Source organism: Platalea leucorodia (genome assembly GCF_965183815.1).
Source record: "Platalea leucorodia genome assembly, chromosome: 2".
Classification (NCBI taxonomy): domain Eukaryota; kingdom Metazoa; phylum Chordata; class Aves; order Pelecaniformes; family Threskiornithidae; genus Platalea; species Platalea leucorodia.
Genome location: NC_138824.1, coordinates 30,149,028 through 30,168,998, shown reverse-complemented (window position 1 = coordinate 30,168,998; position 19,971 = coordinate 30,149,028).

Genomic DNA, 19,971 nt, shown 5'->3' with positions numbered 1-19,971 from the left:
CCTACTGTAGGCACCCAGAAAGGGATTTTTTTCTCCTTACAAAATAAACCCTGTTGTGCTATTCCTTTAGGAAGGAAATTGAGTCTCTGGATGACTCGCAAATGTTTTGCTCATTGTAGTGGCCTGTGCGTTTCCTGAATATCCAGATCTGATTTAGATTAGGGCCTTTTTTGGGGGGGCTGCAGGGGGGGGAAGAACTGGCTAAATAAGAGGGAATTTGTATAGTTTTAGTCCAAGGTCCGAGCACTGTTACCAATTACATGTGCATAAGCTATAAGAGAGGGGCTGCATCTGCCTTAGCTATAGTTAAAAGTTGTCCAGTGCTTTGTCCTTTTCCTCTGCCCTTTCCTCCCCTTTCAGAGGGAAGGGAAGCAAAAAAAACAAACAGAGAAGTGTCCCCCCAAACTGCTCTCTGTGATTGAAACCTGTATCAGGGTTAGGTAAAGTGTCTAGAGATTAACTCAGGAGAAAAAATAAGCAGGAAAAATCAGATCAGTGAGCGTTGCTTAAAGTGCAATTACTGTGGCGGGCCTTCACGTGGCTATGCAGTGAAGCAGAAAAAGCAGAAAAGCTAAAGGTGAAAGCAGAAAAAGCCTTTACTGTGTTAAACTCCAGCAGAAATGGCAGCTTCCCCACTCTGCCAAGGTCTTGGTAACTGCTCCCAGAATGCCTGATACCTCAGGTTTTCCTCTGTAAACCCACCACAGTGATATGGCCCTCAATAGCAGGCCGAAATACTGAAGACTTGGTTTGGGCCAAACTGGTGTTGCAATCTTTTTGGTACTGGGAGCTGAAGAGAGGTTTGGGGATGGGACTGGAGTGGTTTGGCAGAGGTGGTGCATGGCTCTGTATGCCAGGCATCTCTGGGCCATGACGTCTTCCTATGTGGATGCCATGGCTGGTGGAGCTGCTGGAGGGCTGTGCCGGTGGGCCAGCCACTCTCAACCTCTCTATCCTGATAAACCTTCTCTTCTCCTGGCTGGAAGAGCATCTCACACCCAGTTTGCCTTCTCTGCCTGCTGCTTCAGAGGGCTAACAAGATGCAAGGGGAGAAAAGGGCACAGCCCTTGTGTGGTGTGGCCACTAGTTTTCAAAAGAGTATCCTCTGTGATTTTCTTTTCTGTTGACCATGTGGCTACCAGGTCATGTTCCCTGTTTTCATCTTACAGAAAGAAACTCCATTGTTTTCACTAAGAAAAAGAAGCTGGCATGCGAAAGACCAGCTCCATACAGCAGGTCATGGTTTGTTCTTAATGTCTTTGCTAGGTAGGCAAAAAATCATTTGCCTTTCAAGATCCTCCTCCTTTCCCCACTGTGTACTAGGTCTGTGTAAACCTTTTTCTACCGAGCACGCTGAGGTTTCACATTGATATAGGAACCTTCAGGATTCAAAGATATGTTCAAAAGAGACAGAAACCCTCCCCAAAAGAACAAAGAGGTAATTTATCCTTATATATCTCTGCAGTAGCCATAGCTGTTCCACCACAGCACCCTCATTAAATGTAGGATCAGACCTATCCTCAGGAAATACTTGTTTCATATCTGGGCCCAGAGCCCCCACAGAATAAACATAGTCTAGAAAATCTAGCTCCATCCTTAAGGGAGGTTTGGTAGACAAATTCCAGAGCCTGAGACTGCCAGTGTCAGAAAAGGATTTAATTCAATCTTTAGATTTTATATTTGTGCCTTCACTTTTCTATGAACACTTTCTACCCATCCCAATGCCACCAGAGGAGCCTGCATCCCAAGCTGGTGCCCTCGGGTACTACCAGATTCCAGCAATGCTGGTGAGCTCTGCAAAAGTGTGGTTTCTTTGGAAAAGACCTCTTAGGTCAGACTGGGGCACCAGGTTTCAATATTTTATCTGATATTTTTTCATACTTGTACAAAAAGCCATTGCTCACTGAGATGCAAGGAGCTGTGGCAGCTTGGTTAATCACAAGCAGCTATTTATATGTTTCCACGTGGTGCCATATGTGTGATTTGAAAAGGGATTTCAAAGGAAATTTGTTACTTTCATCATGTGGTGATGAGAGTGAAGGCTTAGGAGAACTCAGTGCTGTGCATGTTGTGGTATAAGAGAGTGCCGTATCAAGATCTTGGTAGTCAGAGCACATTTATGGGACCAGGGTATGGGTTTGTAGCCCCTGTCCCCTTCTGTTCCCTGCATTTCCCTTCTTGGGTTACTCCTATGGTAATACAGAGCAACTCACCACTCTGTCCAATGTCTCCCATCACTGCTGAATCTAGACCTGATTTGTCAAGGTACCAGATGCAGGTACTCAAGAATAAGTAGGATGGTCTCTGGATTTTGTAAAGCTGGTGGAGTTCACTATGAGCTGCAGAGAACTCTCCTTGCCTACTTTTTATGTTGGCTCTTCATGAGATTTTGCTGGAGGTTTAAAAGCTCAGGTGGGCACTGTATATTTAGGGTGAGATGTGGCAGCTGCTGTTTGTGATCAGACACGCATGGGTTTGGAGAACAGAACTAGAGCGTAAAGCATGAGAATTTTTTCTATTTTTAAGTGAGGCTCTTGTTTTCAGGTAATAATGGAAATTCATGCAGTTGAGTAGCTATATGCTAGCTAAAATATCTATAGTCTAATCCAAAGCCAGTCAAAATCTATGACTCTTGAAGGGTTTTAGAGCAGGCTGCTGAAGTGCAGAATAGATAAAAAACAGATAAAATATAAGTATATTTTTAAAGAGGGGTGGTTTCAATACTGTGCATGAGCTTACTATTGACTAAGGGTCTGTATGGAAAAACAATTAATTCCCTTTTCTTCTCTAAGACAAAAATACTTTGCAAACAATGTCTTCTGCTTGTCTGCTACAATGTTCAGTGGAGCTGGGGACCATATTCATATGCTAGAGGAACAGAGCCAAGAAAATGTATTATCTTATTTTGTAGAGCACACTTTCTCCAGGAAGAAATAAATTGAGCAGGACAGCTGCACTGGTAAAAATGAGACGTACCACTGAGCATTTTTCAAACGAAGTTTCAAAAATGTTTTCTAAAGGACAGCACCTCTTAGCTCCATTTTACAAACAGAGTATCTTAGATACAAAGGGTTTTAAGAAATTGCACAAATTCACATAGCGAATCTACAGATGCAGGAACAGGCTCCCCAGTTTCATTTTTGTGGCTTTGTTCATTTGGGTAGGCAACCTTATGAGTCAAAAGGTAGTGATGATGGAGAGGTCCCAACAGGCTCAGCTGTTTTCCCTTTTCCTTTCTCCCCACCTGCCCTTTGGACAATGGGGCAGCCATGAGGAGCTCCCCCTTCTTCCTACCTACACTCATTCCCTGGCTGAGATGAAGCAGGAAGAAAAGCAGCAGCAGAAGAGAGGCACCAGCAGAAGGGATGAATGAATGGTCTCATATGGCACAGGAGCCTTCCCTACCCAAGCTACCTCTGTTTCAGTATATTCATTTATTGTGAGATACGCATAGCCCCAGTGAAACATTTTTGGTTTCTGCGCAAGATGCTGCTCAGATAGCCATTTTCTGCTACACAAGGACCAGATGCTCTTCCCTCCTGCCTGTGCATCAGGCCTGGATTTAAACCTGCCTGTGATTAGGCAACAGTTTTTCTCTGGGTGAGATGCTTCTGTTGTTGCTTTCCTAGCAACCCCATCTTGTGCCTCTTACCAGTTGCCCTGGCAATAGCCCTGGAAATTCAAATCGTTCGTGTTTCCCCCTAGTAGACATACCACTGACTAGCAGGAACTTTCTTCTTTTCTGCATTAAGTCAGCTTGAGCTTCGTTAGGGCAAGAACTGAAGAAATATTGCAGAGAGATCATCTTAGAGCTTATATGGATAATACAACGATCTGCCACTTAAAAAAAAAAATTAGTGCTAGTGATGGGAAAGGATTTACTACATGGATTTCACTCTTCTGTTGGGAATGACACTACGAACTCCCAATTTCCTTCTCATAAAGACTGCAGATAAGATACTAAATGGCATTGCTCTTTCATTTATGAGTTATCTGGGTAGGAGGGAAGGGAAGGAAGACGATTAACTAAAACCCTGAAAGTGTGAGGATAGCTGAGAGCCCCAGCTGTGTCCCGTACCCACTTCAACCCAAGGCAGGGGAAATCCAGAGAGGACTGTCAAGCTGTTAAGAAACAGCCTTCCCACAGAGCAGAAGAGACAGAGATGGAGCAGGGTCTGAAAATCTTACCAAATATGTTCAAATATTTGAAATAAGCTCAAACATTCAGTGGCTGCTTAGCCATACCTTTTACATTCAACCCACAACAATTAGTGTAAACTGAACTCTGATTTATATAGAGGAAGAAAATAAATTTGGAGAAGTCAAGCTTGACATTTTTTAGGGCTGCTACATTTTCCTTATTTCTTTATAAGGTTTGATTAATGGGTTTTCATTGTTGAATGTCAATGAACATTGAACTTGTGCTCAGCACATCACCAAGCATAGCAGTGAAATGACAAAGAACAGAATGCATGTATATATATTTCAGACGTATTGGATGCCTTCTCCAAAATTTTACTGAACTCTGTACGATCTTTTCCATGCTTAGGCCTTATACATTATTTCAATAAAAGAACTGCAGAGATGGAAAAAACACTAAGGCAGACTCTTATGACCCTGATCTTGTATCTCACTGAATAACTGCTTTGTGTACTCACATGTGAAAACATTTGCTAAAATACTGACCCATAGTGCCTCAAGTCAGGCATGATAGTCTTTTCTAGAGGTGTGAAATACCTGCAGAGCTCACTGACTTCACTGGAGAATTGGAGGCCTCAAAACTTGTTAAAATCATGCATTATCTATAGCTATCCTGGGAAGCATTGAGTTGGTCATGTTTGACTAATAGAAGCTAGAAAAACTGATGGGTCACAAGTAAACTGAAAATGCAGCTTTATTAATCCAGAGGGAGAACTATAGCTACAACTAATTATGAGGCTGAAATAGGACATGACAGAAAAAGAGAGAAAAGAGAAAGCAGAGTTGGACCTAAATTAAGGTTACTAAATCCCGCAACTGAAGTGCTTCTTTGCAGAGGTGTCATTGCCTTTTTCTCTCTGGGGATGTCAGTGATTACTGACCATGTTATCACCTATGCCACAGATATGGTATGAAGCAGCATTTGCCATTTACTTATTTTCTGCGAAAGATTCAAACTAATGATGTGGTGACATGAGACCAGGGAAACACGGTAAAAAACAACTCAACTTTTAGTTTAAACCAAGAAAGACGCGTAACGGCATCTAGCTTCCTCACCCTGCAGTCTTGTACCTTTTACAAAGCAACCCAAATTTCCTGATCCAACTGTCCCTTTGGTAATTTGTGTAATTGATCCTTTCCAAGTGGTGTTATCTACAAGCAAGTGCAGGAGGAGCCAGTTGTCACATTCATTTACCCTGTTAATTGTATTAGCTATCAGTGACTGAGAAGGCAGTAACCAAACTCTCCAAAGAGCGAGTAAATGTGCTCGAATTCTGGAGCCAAGTCACATTTCATAGATTTCACAGGGATTACGCCCGATCTCCTGCTCATCACCGTCACATTTTACTCAGTTCCCAGGGCATGGAGGAATATTCCTCTTGTCAAAAAGTGAGTGCTGCTGGTGGAGAATGGGAAGCCTCTTGTGCCTCTGTGGTTGTACAGATTGAGGTGATACATGTTGGTGCATTGCCCCCTGAGCAGCAGAGATGGCAGACTTCTAGTGTGCCCAGGGGAAAATCCTTTCCAGATCTCAAAGCTGTTGATCCCAAGCATATGAAAGCACCTGATAACTACAGGTGAAGCTTGAAACATGAGACTTATTTGTGATTGTTATTCTAATATGGAGCTGCAAGTATCATGAACAAACTCAGGCTCCAGAAGGGATGGGCGAGAGAGAAAGGGCCAGATCCGTGGGTCCAGAATATGCTATCACAGCCATCACAGTACCTGCACATACAGATTGGAGAGTTTTTCCGTAAAACTGAAACAAAGCATATCTGCATGTTTCCTAAAAATGATATCCAGTCTCACACAAAGGCTCTAAATCACAGTGAGGCCATGACCTTTGAGGATTATGTGACAGTATCTGTTACAATACTTAGCATTGAATTTTTAAACTAGTAACATGATTTTGAGATGCCTGTCAAAAATATTTGTTCATTTCTGTAACAGACATAGGTGTATTTGGAATAACAGAAGTGAGCATCCCATTCTGGAGGCAAACGTTTAAAGATAAACTTTGAGAGGTCCGTGATTGCTTGCAAAGGAACAATTTGGTGCATTAATTCTGTATCACACAAATTTATTATTTTGAACTGTTGCAATATGGATGAGATATTTGAGTCACAAGTCTCCTGGTTAGTCCATTTTTGACGAGATCCTTAAAAAAGGAAAGCTTGGCAGGTCTGTGACTAAGATAACACTGTGATGTAGAAATGAAGCAAATGTGGAATTACTCACCAGAAAAAGGGATTTCAAGGTTGTGACAATGAATATGTGGATGAGAGGATTTTAAAAGCTAAAAAGAAAACAAGCAGTTAAAGAAGGAGGTGTTTCTGCAAGAACTGAGTTTTTAATATATCATTTGATTCTTGCAAAGTCACTGAGTTTTTGAGCATGCTAACACACTGGAATTTCAATGCTTTTTTGATTTTACTAATAAAGCATGTCAAATGTATATCCTGTTGTTCCTACTGTGTAAGCATATGCTGCTTTCTATGGCGACTGTGTTAACTTTCATGTGGCTGTTTTGAAGTACTCATTACACTGAAGACCAAAATATTTAATGGATCTGTTGTTATCTAACACTCGTCACTTTCTCTAATAAACTGCGGTGATATTCTGCCCTTGATTTCTAGCATGTTGTTAGGGTTCGGGTGTATTTGGGCAAATTTAAGACTGGAAGACTATCTAAAAATAAAGCAGTGTTTTCAAGGAATGCTGTTCAGAGAGCGGTATGGTTCCTAAAAGCATATCAGGGATGCTGATTGCAGCAAGAAATAGGTGTATTTCTTGTGTTTCCTGGGCTGTTTGAACCATGCCCAGCAGCTCTTCACAAGGAAACTCTTATTTCTGAGTCTGGTAAGTGTGTAATTTAGGAGTTTTCAGTGTGGCTAGTGGATGCTATGGTTGCACCCAAAGTAATACAGGGGCTACGTGAGGAGATGAGGGAAAGATGGCTTCTGCCACCCATCGCTTTTCCTGGACTCTGTAATTTCCTAAAGGCAGACTAGGTTGTTCTAAGTTGTACTTAGCTGTTGTGACACATCCCACCTGCCTCCTGTATCCTACAAATATTCCTAATGGAATATGGAATGTGGCACAGAAGACAGATGGCTTGTAGTGTCGCTCGCACTAGATTTATAGGGTTTCTTTATGTCACCAGTATGGTGAAAGGGCCAAGGAAAGGCTGAGAATCTGGAAAACGGAAATATTTTTTTTAACTGTGATCAATGTGAGTGCTAAGCAACATTACTACTGTAATAATTATAAAAATTAATTTGAATGAGCAAAAGCAAAATTAAAAGGAAATTGAATTGCACTCACTTCTCATATTGCAATGACTAAATTGCCCATTAGGATAATAACTCATACAAAATGTTGTTGCAGACAGCTCAAGTGGTTTGTTAGAGCGTTGGGCTGGGTTTCTCTCACATATCTTCAGCTGCTAATAATGCAAAAATCCAAATACTAACCAGTGCTGGTCAACATTTCACAATGGCAACTACTGCCAGAATTTCGATATTTCAGCTAAATCATTCCTTTGAAAACATCAGTTTTCTATGTGTGCTTCCTATTTATTATTTTGTTAGAAGGCCAAAGTGCATTGACCAGGACTGAAATAATTTCAGGTAAAAATACTGCTGCTGTACTTTGGGTTAGCTGTACTCTGGGTTAGCTGTACTCAAGTTTCTTTAAATAATTTGTCATTATATTCTGAATTACTTCTATCAAAGGTAAAAATAGTAGGAAGAACTGCCTCCTATATGATGGACCATAGCTGGGGATTTCCTTTTCCTATCTGCAAGTGCAAAGTCTGCGGTGCATGGGAAATGCAGCATAATAAGGGAGTTCAGATTGCAGAAGAGGAAAGAGTCACAGGAGACCTGCATAATGGCTCCCACAAAACACTATCGCAGCATATTTTTCCCAGGTTTTAGTTAAACTTTTTTTTTTTGGCATTTGCATTTTCACAAGGGGAAAAATGAATCAGTCTTGTACTGTTATTGCTATAAATACTGGCTTTTAGATTTGACCAGGAGGATGGATCCCTACTGGTTTTAAAGCCAACAAATATGTGAGCTGCATGAATTTTCCCGCAGAATATTTTAAAATTTGTCTGCACTATTCTACATTTTAGAAGAGGAGTGTTACAAAGATGGAATGAAAACACAGCTCTATGGTTTTCAATGGAGCTGGAATATCACAAAGAAGTTTTTGCCCTAAATATTCTTAGAAAGCTGAGGCAGAGACACTGAAGAGACATGTCTTCATAATTTGTGTCTCACTTCCCCAAGCTGACGCTCTCCTTCCTATATAGCCCGTTTTTTCCACTTGGAAGAAGGCTAAGGTTTGGGATGCCCCTCTACTTCTGTTTTCTTTATTCTTGAGTCCCTTCATGTGCTGTTTCCATATAATTGCTTAATATATATCCCTTGCCTACGGCTCTGACTGTTACATCATCACTTTTATTCCAAGGCTATGCTTTCTTTAAATACGGGCTGTAAAGCTCTTCTCCACCCATCCCCTATAACTCTTCAGGTCTGCTGCTGGTGCCAGTCTTGATGGTCTCTTCATTACCTGCTTTATGCTCTGTCTCTGCCTCTTTCTAGGTTGTCCCTTAGGAATGGAGTAATTTCCAACACTTTTTTTTTTTTGCAAGAAGACTACGTCTTATTTAACCGCATGCTAAAATCCCATTCCCTCTGCCAGACCTGCAGAGTACTCAAAAGCACAGATGGTGGGTTGCCCTTTTTTGTGTCTGTCCTGCAGGGGAGGAAGATGGAAAGAGAGGGCTTTTCTTTAGGCTGGGCTTTGGCACAGCAGCGGGTATGCCGTCAAAGCTGACAAATAGCAGACAGGGCAGGGTATTAAGATAGTATTCAGCAAACCTGGTTTTAATCCTTGGCTCAGTTACCAGTACAACAGGTATGAAATTTTCCTTCCTTGCTAAGGTGTTGTGAGAGTAAAACCATGTTAATAATCGTGGATTGCTGTCGACTGTGGGGTGAGGGGCAGACTGGTTTTCCAGCTCTATGCTTAAAACTGCAACAGAACAAAGCTGAGTGTCAGGTTTGGGTTCTGTCCTGCGAGGAGCGGATGGGGGAAGCAGCTCACTGCAGCGATGGACCATGTGGTTTGGTGCTCCTGTAAAGATGCTCAGGCACCTCCGCAGTGTAAGAACGTGCAAAGGACAAAAATGCCGTCGGTGAGCTTAGCTCTCCTGCTGTTAGTCCACTTCTAAACTTGAGTATCGACAAGAATTTGCATCCACAAGCAAGATGGAAAACTGAACATTTTGGTTTTTTGTGTTACAAGATACATATTCTTTTTGGAAGTTCAAAGAAAGACTTAATTAATTTTTGTTAGGAGGAAAAAGTCCCTATATTAAATTCTAATTGCAGTGTTTAAGATTTTTCTTAATTTTATAAACTGTGTTAGAAACAGGGCAAAAAACCCCCATGATAAATAGCAACAGATGTAGCTCTGTAGGCTTCAGACCATTCCAAAGCCTTTGACAGGACAAACAACACTAACATACTTTCCAGTCTCAACCATCAAATAAAGTGCTTACAAATTAGGACTTAATGATCATTGCTTTTCTTTTCTGCAATAAAACAGAGAAAAAGGGCTTCAAATTATTGAGTCTGTTATTGAACCCTAATTCGGCCTGGCTCTTTGACATTTTGAAATCTACGTCAAGATAAATAATATTTATGGTTTTTTTGTATGCAACAAATCGTTGTTTGCAAAATGCAATGTAGTATGAAATCCTCTATTCTCTCACGACCCAGACCACATAGTGACCAGGGTTTCAGTCTCAGCTGGTGAACAGAGCATGGGTAATCATCATGTAAGCACAACCAGCCACAAATGGCAAAATGCTTAGCAATGTCTCAGGTTTGCAGAGTCTCGATGGCTTTTTTTCAGGCCAATGGCTCTTAATGCCACTGTGCAAGCGTTTGCATGGCAATACTGCTGTGCTAAATACAGAGATGGACTTGCAAATTAGAAGTGGGAGAAATGGACTCTATTTTAGGCTTTGTGAAGCATTGGGGAACTTTACAGTTGTCTTTACATTAGAAAATTTTCTTCTTTTCAAAGTCAATTACTGTTGAATTTGTTGAATTTGTCAAATTTGTGCAATATCAAATGAAATGAATGCATGATCAGGATAAATGTGAGCTGGAGTTCTATCAGTGGACCAAATTCTGCCACTGACATATTACAGCGCATCTTGTCCTGTAAGAAATGCATATAGACAGGATCTGGCCCTAGATTGTGTTTAGTACTTCTGATTTCCCTAGAAAAGTGTCTGTATATAGACCGAATCACTCCTGATCATGCCAGGATTTAGTTTGCCAATAAAATAAATCTCAAACATGTGACTTTGCTGATTCAACAGATCTTAATTTATTTGATTAATATTAACCACTAGTGTCCATCCTTTCTTGGCTTTCTGGATTTTCTTCTCTCACTGTTTTTTTGACCAATATCACACTATTTCCCCTTTGTTTATGCTATATTGCCTCTTTTCCCCAAGTAGGAAACTAAACAAAATTCCTTGCTACAGAAAGAGGGCTCTGTCTCCGTCCTTCCCATTTGAGGGTGCCATATGCCCAATTAAACCCTTCTTTTCACCTTGATGATTATTTTTTGTTAGAGATGCAGACGTCCAGAGCGTGCAGACTGAGCTAAAGAATTGAGGTTGGACCTGGACCAGCAGAAGACTCATTGTTCGAGTCATGTTGGTACAGCTTGAGCAAACACTCAAAGCAGCTGGTCAGCTCCAGATGGATTTCATCTCCAGTCAACCGTTACATGCAACCTTGCTTCCAACCCCTTACCTCTCTCTGCCCAGGCCCTCTGTCTATTGCAATATTTTTCCAGCAATTCTCTTTCTCATTTCCCATCTTCTTTTGAGCAGCTAGGTAGATTTTGTGGCTGTTTCTTCTTTGGCAGGAGAAATGTTTTATTCTTACTTACTGTATTCTGAACAGAAGAAAAACAAGTGAGAGCAGAACTCCAAAGAGCTCCCCTTCTTTTCACTCCAGTTGCCTGCTTCTTTTTTTGCAGTGGAGAAAGGCAGAGAAGAGGGAAATGCAGTAAGTGAAAGCAAAAATGCACTTTAATCTGAAAATGAAAAAAAACCAAAGGAAAATAAAATTCCTTTTGAAATAAAAATGAAAATGATTTTACATTTTCCTGTATAAAACTCAACCAGTAGCATTTCAATGAAGAGACATTTCTGTCCTCAGTGAAGTCCTCTTTTCAGCTTTGGAAAGTGTTTGGTTTAACTTTTTTTTTCCCCATCATCAAGTACTAAGCAGATCTGCTCTTTTTTATATCTTCTGACAGCCTTAAGCCAGTTTTTTCTTCTGGGAGTTGAGGCTGTGTGTGTGTGTTAGTACATGAAATGTGCTTGGGTCTGACCCCCGTGAGGCTGAGCAGCTGGTGCCTGGATGAGCAGAGGACCTTGGTGCTCAGAGCAGGGTGGCTGCGTGTAGACCACCCGCTCCTGGATGCCCTCCGGCTCCCAAACAGCGCCTGGGAACTGCTGGGGGACACTCTAGCTGGCACAGGCCCAAACTGTGCCATAATAGGGCCACTCCAACAGCTTAACTGTAGGGATGATCCCTCTTTCCAAGACTCAGGATTCTTTCCAGGCACTTCTTAACTTAGTAGTATAGACACAAATAGAGAGCATTCATCCTTTTTTGTACGTCCACTAACTGTCTGGGTCTTAGAAGTGGACTTTAACTATTGGAGTTATGAGGAGTAACTTATTAGCTAGTTTTCAGAAGCAAAGTAGTCTCTTTGCTATTAGAGGTTGTGCAAACATCAACTGAGACTCAAAAGAGTGAGAGATGTGGGTCACAAACCCTTCATGATGAACATACAACAGCAGCAGCTCACCCAGCAAGCACTCCATGCACCAGTCCTTGCACTTAAGGGCAATAGTCACAGGTGTAATGTTACCGAGAAGCCAAGGCAATGTGGGCTTGGGCTGAGGACGTATCTTCCAAATCATGTACCCGTGAGGCACCATACCAGTTAATTAGAAGAACCTCAAGTGGGAAAATGCAGTTCATGTTCTCACCTGACCATCATCTCCTGTAGACCTCAGGACAGACTGGTTGCTCTTCCTTTGATTTAATCCTGTGTTTATTTAACTGATGTTTAGATATCAACCAGGAGAAATCCATGCTGTCCTTGCTGGTTGTACATCACGTGGTTGCATTGGCACCTGTGTGTATTGGACTGGAGCACAGCAAGACGCTGCTGTCCAGATACTTCCATGCCAGCCAGTGATTACTGTTATCTCGAGAGCAGAACAAATACAGGTGATATACTCCCAATGATCACATGCAAGGAGCAAACAAGGGTCTGTTTTCATGAGGCAGCAACCCAGAACACTTATCTAAATACCTGCAGGAGTCAGTAGCCATTAAAGTCCCCAGTCTCCAACATGGGCCAGAGCCAGATGTGAGCAAATACTTCTCAAGTTACAAGTTTGTTGCAGCCAGAGGTTTAACAATGTGGTTTCACTAGGTAATTGTGCTGTCCAAGTTAACTATTAATTAACCTCCCATCAGATGATGTCAAACCTTGCTGCACAAGAAATGATTGCCATAACTATCACAGTTTTTTTCCTAGTTGACTTTATTGATCATGCAGTAAAACAAAGCATGGCAGGATTAGATTGCATTTACTGTCCATTGAGGAAATAATTCCTATTTCTGTTTTCATTCAGGTCTTTAAGAAGTCCTACATCTCTGTGAAGATATTTTATTTATATTTTTAACAGAAATGATGATATCCCATTCTTCTGTGACAAGGCCCACATACTATTCCTTTGGGTAATCTCTGTAGTTTTTTCCCCCTCTTCATATTCTGTTGATAACATTTTAAACAAGTTTTGAAATAAGATTTTACCTCCTTCTGGCAAGCACAACACCTTCTTGTTTGTTCTGTGAAGTGGCAGACAGACTTTTTCAGAGCTATAAAAAGCTCATTCAAAATATTCCCCTTTATGATGTAAAGCATTGCTATTCCTTGTATTATTATATTAATTAGGATTTGGGGGAAGGGAATAGTTTGCGAAGTTCAGTTCCCTGTGGTTGCTTCTACCACCAAATTCTTCAAAAATTTTGGATCCACAGCTATCTGTTACTTCCTACTGTCGCTGGGACTTTCTGCAGCGCAGTGGTATAAAATAAGAACACTGTCTCTTCCTGTGTCTGCACCAGTGGCCTCTGAGGTGACCTTTTCAAAATTACAAGCCAGAGTGGTCTGAATGCCACCATTAATTCAGGTTAGCCAAGAAACTGCAATGTATGTCACTTCATATGCCCAGCATGGCCACAAAATGCTCGGATTGCTGAAGTCCTGGAATCCCAGGGCTTGTGTGGACAAGTAAGGACCAATTTTAGCGGTGCCCCCACCATCAGCATTAGCAGGTTGTTTACCAAGTTATTTTGAGAAACTCATGGTAAGTCAAGGAGCTGAGAGGGATCTTCAAAATAGATGTCTGTCACGTAGCATTCGTAGAATTTATTGTCTGCCAGTTACCAGGGCTAGGTCTGTGAGCCACGCTGGCAACATCAGACTTACTGACAGAGAGATTAAGTACTCGTTTTGTAATTAGTGGGAGTATTACTTTGTTTTTATTGCAGTAATGCATAGAGGCTCCAGGAGAGATTGAGGGCCTCTCTGTGATAAGCATTGAATGTATGTACAATAATAATTAAAGTTCTTGCCTCATACTCCTATGAAGGTCATTTGAAGGATGCTGAGAGATTTCAAAACAAATAAGGCAATTATGAAATGGATCCACCTTGAGCTGTTCAGCTCCCAAAGTTGCAAGATCAAGTCAAGACCACACACAGAGCTCCCCCTCTCCATGTTGTTTATGAATGGTTTACAAGGGGCTCTTCCCAGGGGGTCACTACCACAGGCACTCCAATATTATACCCACTTCTAAAACGGCCTCCACAGAATCGTTATTATGAACATTTTTTCAGATGTTATAAAATAACAGCTTCACAGTGAGTTAACTACTCTCTAGCTTAGTTGGATAGGGAACAATATAATTTATGTGCTCTGAGCTTTCTCATGGATTAAATTTATCACTTGGTCAGTGGAAGTGCCCCTGTTTGACAGATGTAGGCCATTATTGAACAATTTGGCCTCCAAAACAGTGACTGTATTTGGAAAAGTACTTTTGGCATAGCCAACCTCAATTTTAGCAATCCATAATACAACGTAATGCCTTGGGAGACCTTCCTTACGTTGACAAAGACATAGAATACACTACTCCTGAGAACATTTTAATAAATGAGATGGTGAGGGCATTGTCAGTAGAAAAAAATGCCAGGTTGGACTCTTCTACCAGTCTTCTCTCACTAAGATGATGGCTTCTGTCAACTCCTCCTGAAGATAATTCAATTTACCTGTTTAAAATCTTAGAAATAATGAGTCATGTTGAAATAGAGTTGAGAGGTGAGAGTGCAATAGTAGGGAGGCAAGCAGACTTTGTCTGGGACGTACCTGCTGGGGGGCAATGCTCAGGTGTGACCTTTGGGCAAAAGTGAGTGGGTGGGGGATCTGCTCACAAGCTATCTTGCAAGAGGAGTCTTTGGCAGCATGGCAATTTTAAGACCGTGTTGCAATACAGAAGACTTGGCATGTACATGTGTATTCGGATGTACAATGGGGATAGATAGGAGGGTCATACATCTGGTATAGACCCTCAGGCAGGGTAGCCCTATCCAGTATACAGAGTACCATGTCTGTGTCACATAAAGTTGTTGGAAAGAGAGGGAACAGCTACCCCCTCCAGTACAGAGGAATCTTCAGCCAGGATTGGAAAAAAAATACAGGAGAGAGCAAAGATTTTTCTCTTTTCTTCTTCACAAAAGGATGTGTTTCTGATGAGAAGGAACAGGGAAATACAACAATTAGTGGACATGCTGAACATGGCAGTTTGTACTGGTGACAAGGAGGTATAGATAATATGAAGGGGGAAAGAAAAGCTGGTGAAAAGTGTTCTATAATATTTGTTAATTTATTAGTAAGGGAGTGAGTCAAACTTGGAAGGACTGAAGGGAAGAATGAAGACTCAAGTGTCTTAAGGCCAGACAGAGGTGGAAAGGAACAAGCTGCTGTAGACAGGGACTGGGAACAATGTGATGGTGTAGGAGTGTGACTTCAGACACAACTCTGTCCTTGCAGGAGACATGTTTGCTGAGCCTGTGGCCAAGGTCAGCCTTGGTTTGGCCAAGAGCACTCCAGCATGCATCCTTCCCCCAGTACTGAATTGGAAGGGTTTTTCCCTTTTTGCTGTGGTCTGTGAACGCTGAAGCACTCAGTGATCCTGGCAGCGTCCTCTGTGATAGCATGACCTGGCCTTGTCAGTGAATGCTGAAGGTGCAAGGTCACAAGGGATGTGGGATGATAGAACTGATCATGTTGGAAAAGGCTCTTCACCAGCTAAACGAGGCATGGTGTTGAGTGTCTGGCATGAAATTTGAGCTATTGACATGGGGACACAGTCCCATAGACAAAGTCTCCCTCACATTGCCCTTCCCCAACCCTCAAGAACAACAACAATGTCCTGGGGTGGCAGATGGGCTGGGAAACAAGACCAGAGTCTGCTGAAACACTGTGTGCATGCAGCGAGGCAAGGGCAAAGCAACTCTGGCTGTGTTCGAGGATATCTTGGCCAGTAAGCAGTATGCTTGCCGGGAAAGTTCACTGCCAGAGGTGACCCAGCCTGGGGAGGTCCTTGAAAGGGTGATGTGAATGTTAGCTTGAATGTTTCCTCTTCTTGGGGACACCTGAACAGCCAGATGTAATCCTTTTGTCACCCTCTCTAGGTTTCAACAACAAATAAGTAGGTTTTAATGCAAACAATTCGCTATTCAAGTTAAAGTATGGGGGCAGATCAGCTCCAAGTAGTCCTAACAAGGTGAGGTTCATGCATGCATTTAGACATCTTTATACATTCCCAGCCTCTGTCATTCCTTTTTTGCCTGGGAAGCACAAGACCAAAGAATTTCTGCTGACCTTGATTAGAATAAAGGACTAAACTTATTTTATATCCAAGTAATCTTTGCATACGAACGTTGGCTAACATGCAGTCACCGCTGGGATGGAGCACAGCAGCCATTTTGTATGCAGCAGATCTTACCAACAATTTTCAAGGAGTGGGAGAAGTGGCAAATAACTTCCTTAATTGAAAATTATGTGGGAATTTCACAGTGTGCAGAATATAATTAACCACGCTGGAATCTGGCCAGGGAACCAAGGTTAACACCGCTGTACTTGCAGAAGTGCCACTGGTAAAGCAACACCTCCTGAAAACTTTAGAACCTAATCCATTCCTATAAAATAAATAAAAGACACGTCTTTGAAAGGTGGTGTACAGCTTTTATTTACATTTGGCCATTCCTTCACCACTTACAACTGAAACAGTCAATCATGGCTGTACACTAAAATCAGAAGTATATACAGCTCTTAATGACATATATTTTTTTAGTGAATCAAAGTTGAATTAGTATATTGCATTATGCCAAATCTTTATAAAATCCAGCCAAAGTCATCTTATGTATGCAACACATTTTATCAAAAGTGTAAGAAATATCTGGAAGAGGAATATTGTTTATATAGAAAGAAGGGGGGAAAAGTGAAGTTGGCAGCATATCATGCAAAAATTAGTTCAGTAAAAGGGGAAAAAAAAATCAAGCTGTGTGCCAGAGTTTCAGTCACAGTCACATGAGCTTTTCTGAGCTTGCAAGTACTATACAAATGTGAAAAACATGCACTTGGTGCAGGAGGAAGTGAAGAAGGAAATAGCTGATGGAGAAGTCAGGGCTGTTTATGCCAATGGTGACGCTGCAAGTCAGCTAGAAAAAAAGCATCAAGAAATGAACTCATGCTTCAAGCCCGGATTTATCTCTCAAGTTGCTGGAGCTGTGCTGCAGATTCCCTAGGCCACAGTGCGGGACACCTATGGGTCTTGTGGCACAAATAATGCTGCTTCTTTACCAGAGGGAGCTTGATTCTCATCATGGCTACAACCCAATAAGCCAACAAAACCCTGCTGAAACCAAGAGTTACATTTGCATGTGGTGCAAAACCTGGACTGGGCATGCAGAACTGGGCCTGATGTGAAGGTCCCGAAGAACCTGTCCAGGTGAGCACAGTGAGACTTTAAACTTTCAACCCTCAGGCCTTGGGACTGATGGTGTTGTGAGGAAAAGAAGATAACCAAAAAGATTATGAGGGTGACATTTTAGAAAGTGAAATAAAGGGAAATTCCCAAAAGATGTAGGTGTGGTGCACGTGTCTGCAGCTGAATTGGTACTGCAGGGTTACAGCAGCTGGTGAAAAACTCTTCACATCTCATGAATGCCTCTGAAAAAGTCCCAGCTCTGCCCTGGGGTGAAGCAGAGCTCACAGCGGGGTGTTTATTTATGCCTGTGAAAAGCCAGACGGCTGGAGACTGGTGCCTGGCGGGTGGAGGGGCAGAGCAGGGACGTGTGGGGCTGAGGTTGCTGCCCCGGTTGTCATTGCCAGGACTGGCGCAGGGTCTGGCCTTCCCTAATTCGAGGTGAATATCAGGAGATGTATTTTGGGCTGAGACGGCTGAAACAGCAGGAGCCACTGCCCAACAGGCAAGCAAGGTGTGGAGCTGCCAAGCAACTGACCTGGGAGGTTGCCAGCCCTTCTTGGGGGAGTTTGGGCAAATGCGGATTGTCACTGCTCAGCACTCTGGGAGCAATGGCACCTAGAAGAAGACAGCAAGGAAGACCTTGCATCATCCTTCTGAGAAGAAGCTCTGAAGCATTTTTGAGTGTAACAAAGAGGCAAATCTCCTGCTGCTTGATTCCTAGTTTTTTCAATGAAATAAGACTATTTACAGTCTTTCAAACTAAATAGTATTACATCAAGGCAATACCTGGCACTATCATTAATTTCTCCAGCCCACTGGGAAGAATGAGACCTTGAATATTGACCGACTGCTTCGGTCAAAAGGTAACAGTGTATGGCTTGCTGCAAAAGTGTTTGCTGTTTTGTGTTTTGTGTTTTGCATTCAGTTGCCAAATGTTTCAGATTTCACTGGTGGAGATTTTATATTGACTCTGCCTTTTTTGTTTCCATTATAAGGCTTTTTAAGTTGCTGATGGAAGCTTCTGCCCTTGAGTATGAGCATAGCCAAGGGTAATGTCCCCATGCAAATACTAGAGGGAACCCCATCAGCCCCTTAAATCAGGCAAATTGCAGTTACTAGTAATGTACTACAAATTACTAGTCCCCCCATCCCCTGATGCTAAGGAAGTGGGCGCCAGGGCACCTGGGGGCTGGCAGGGTTTAGGAGAAGGATGCAAAGCAGATCTTGCAGCCGCTTGCTGCGCCCTTCTGGGCAGAAGCGGGTGGTGGGGCTCTCTGCCTCATCAGCAGGCACATGGGGAGGATTTTGAGGCATATCATAGCTACAGCAAATTTCCACTGAGCAAAAAACCATAAAGAGCCACTCCAAAGAGGCTAAGCCCTCTGGCTGGGCTGGATGATGGAGGTAATCAAGTGGCTGGAAAACATTGCTAAACAGTTAAATCCAGCAGCGAGTGTTGAAGCAGCCGATTCTTTAAACACGGCATTTCCTTGCAGCCTGGGTTGGCTTTGTGGGGAGCGTTGCCCTAGCAGGAGCAGCGGGGCCGCTGCAGAAGAGCAGGGCATGAAGGAGGGGATCGGCATGCGTCCCAGAGTGCACAAACCTGGAGTCATTGCTCAGGCAAAACTCGTAGGGACCGGCCCCTTAATGCAATTTCACTGGGGCTTTGAATGCAATTTTTACACAGCATCTTTCTCCTTGACAAATCTAAACCCTTTCATCAGTGATGACTGGCACCAGCCCCCTGTGGCTCCTCTTGGACCGGATTCAAGCTGTATGTTGTTTTTCGCTGTAAATCTTTCTACCCTACTCCCCTGCCCCCTGTCTCCCTCCCCACCTTTTAAATTCTTCATTGATTTAGTGCCCCCCCCCCCCGAGGCTATCAAACAGCTTTTCCCCAGGTGCTTTTGGTTGCTCCAGCAAAATGGGCTTGGAAGAAAAGTGGTTCCAGGCTGAAAACTTCAAGAGGTTATACATGAGCTCTGTACAGAGATTGAAAAGCTCTGAGTTGTTATAGCAGCTGTCCCAGCTGAAAAAATGTCAGGGAGTGCGATCGTTTTCTGTGTATTTTATGGACAGGGAATAGGCCAGGTTCCCTGGTATTTGAGTTACTCTGGGGTTGTTCAGCCAACCCCTACACTTTGCAGGATAGTAATCGGATCCCTAGTGCCCTTGAAGTGTGCTTGCACTCAGTGTAGAAAGCAATAGCTCTATGCCAAGCGCTAAATGGACTTTTAAGTACGTAAGCCATTTTTGTTCTTGTAAAATCCAGGTTTGATTCTGTAAAAAGGCTTGCACACCTTTTTTCCTGGGGAGTTTTATGCAATTTTTCTCTGGATTAAAGCTGAATGAACTGTTCTCAGGGACTAACTCCCTCTCCCCTTTTTTTTTTTTTTTTTCCTGTTTGTGATTAAGAAAGGATTTGGTTATAACTAATTATTTAAAATTGGTCAACCACGCTTGGAGCAATATATTGCAACCACTGGGTCGTTTGCACTTGCTTTGCTAGTTAGCTGAAATCTTTCACAAAATTTAAGGCCAGAGGGGACCATTAGATCAGCCAGTCTGACCCCCTATACATCACAAGCCATTAA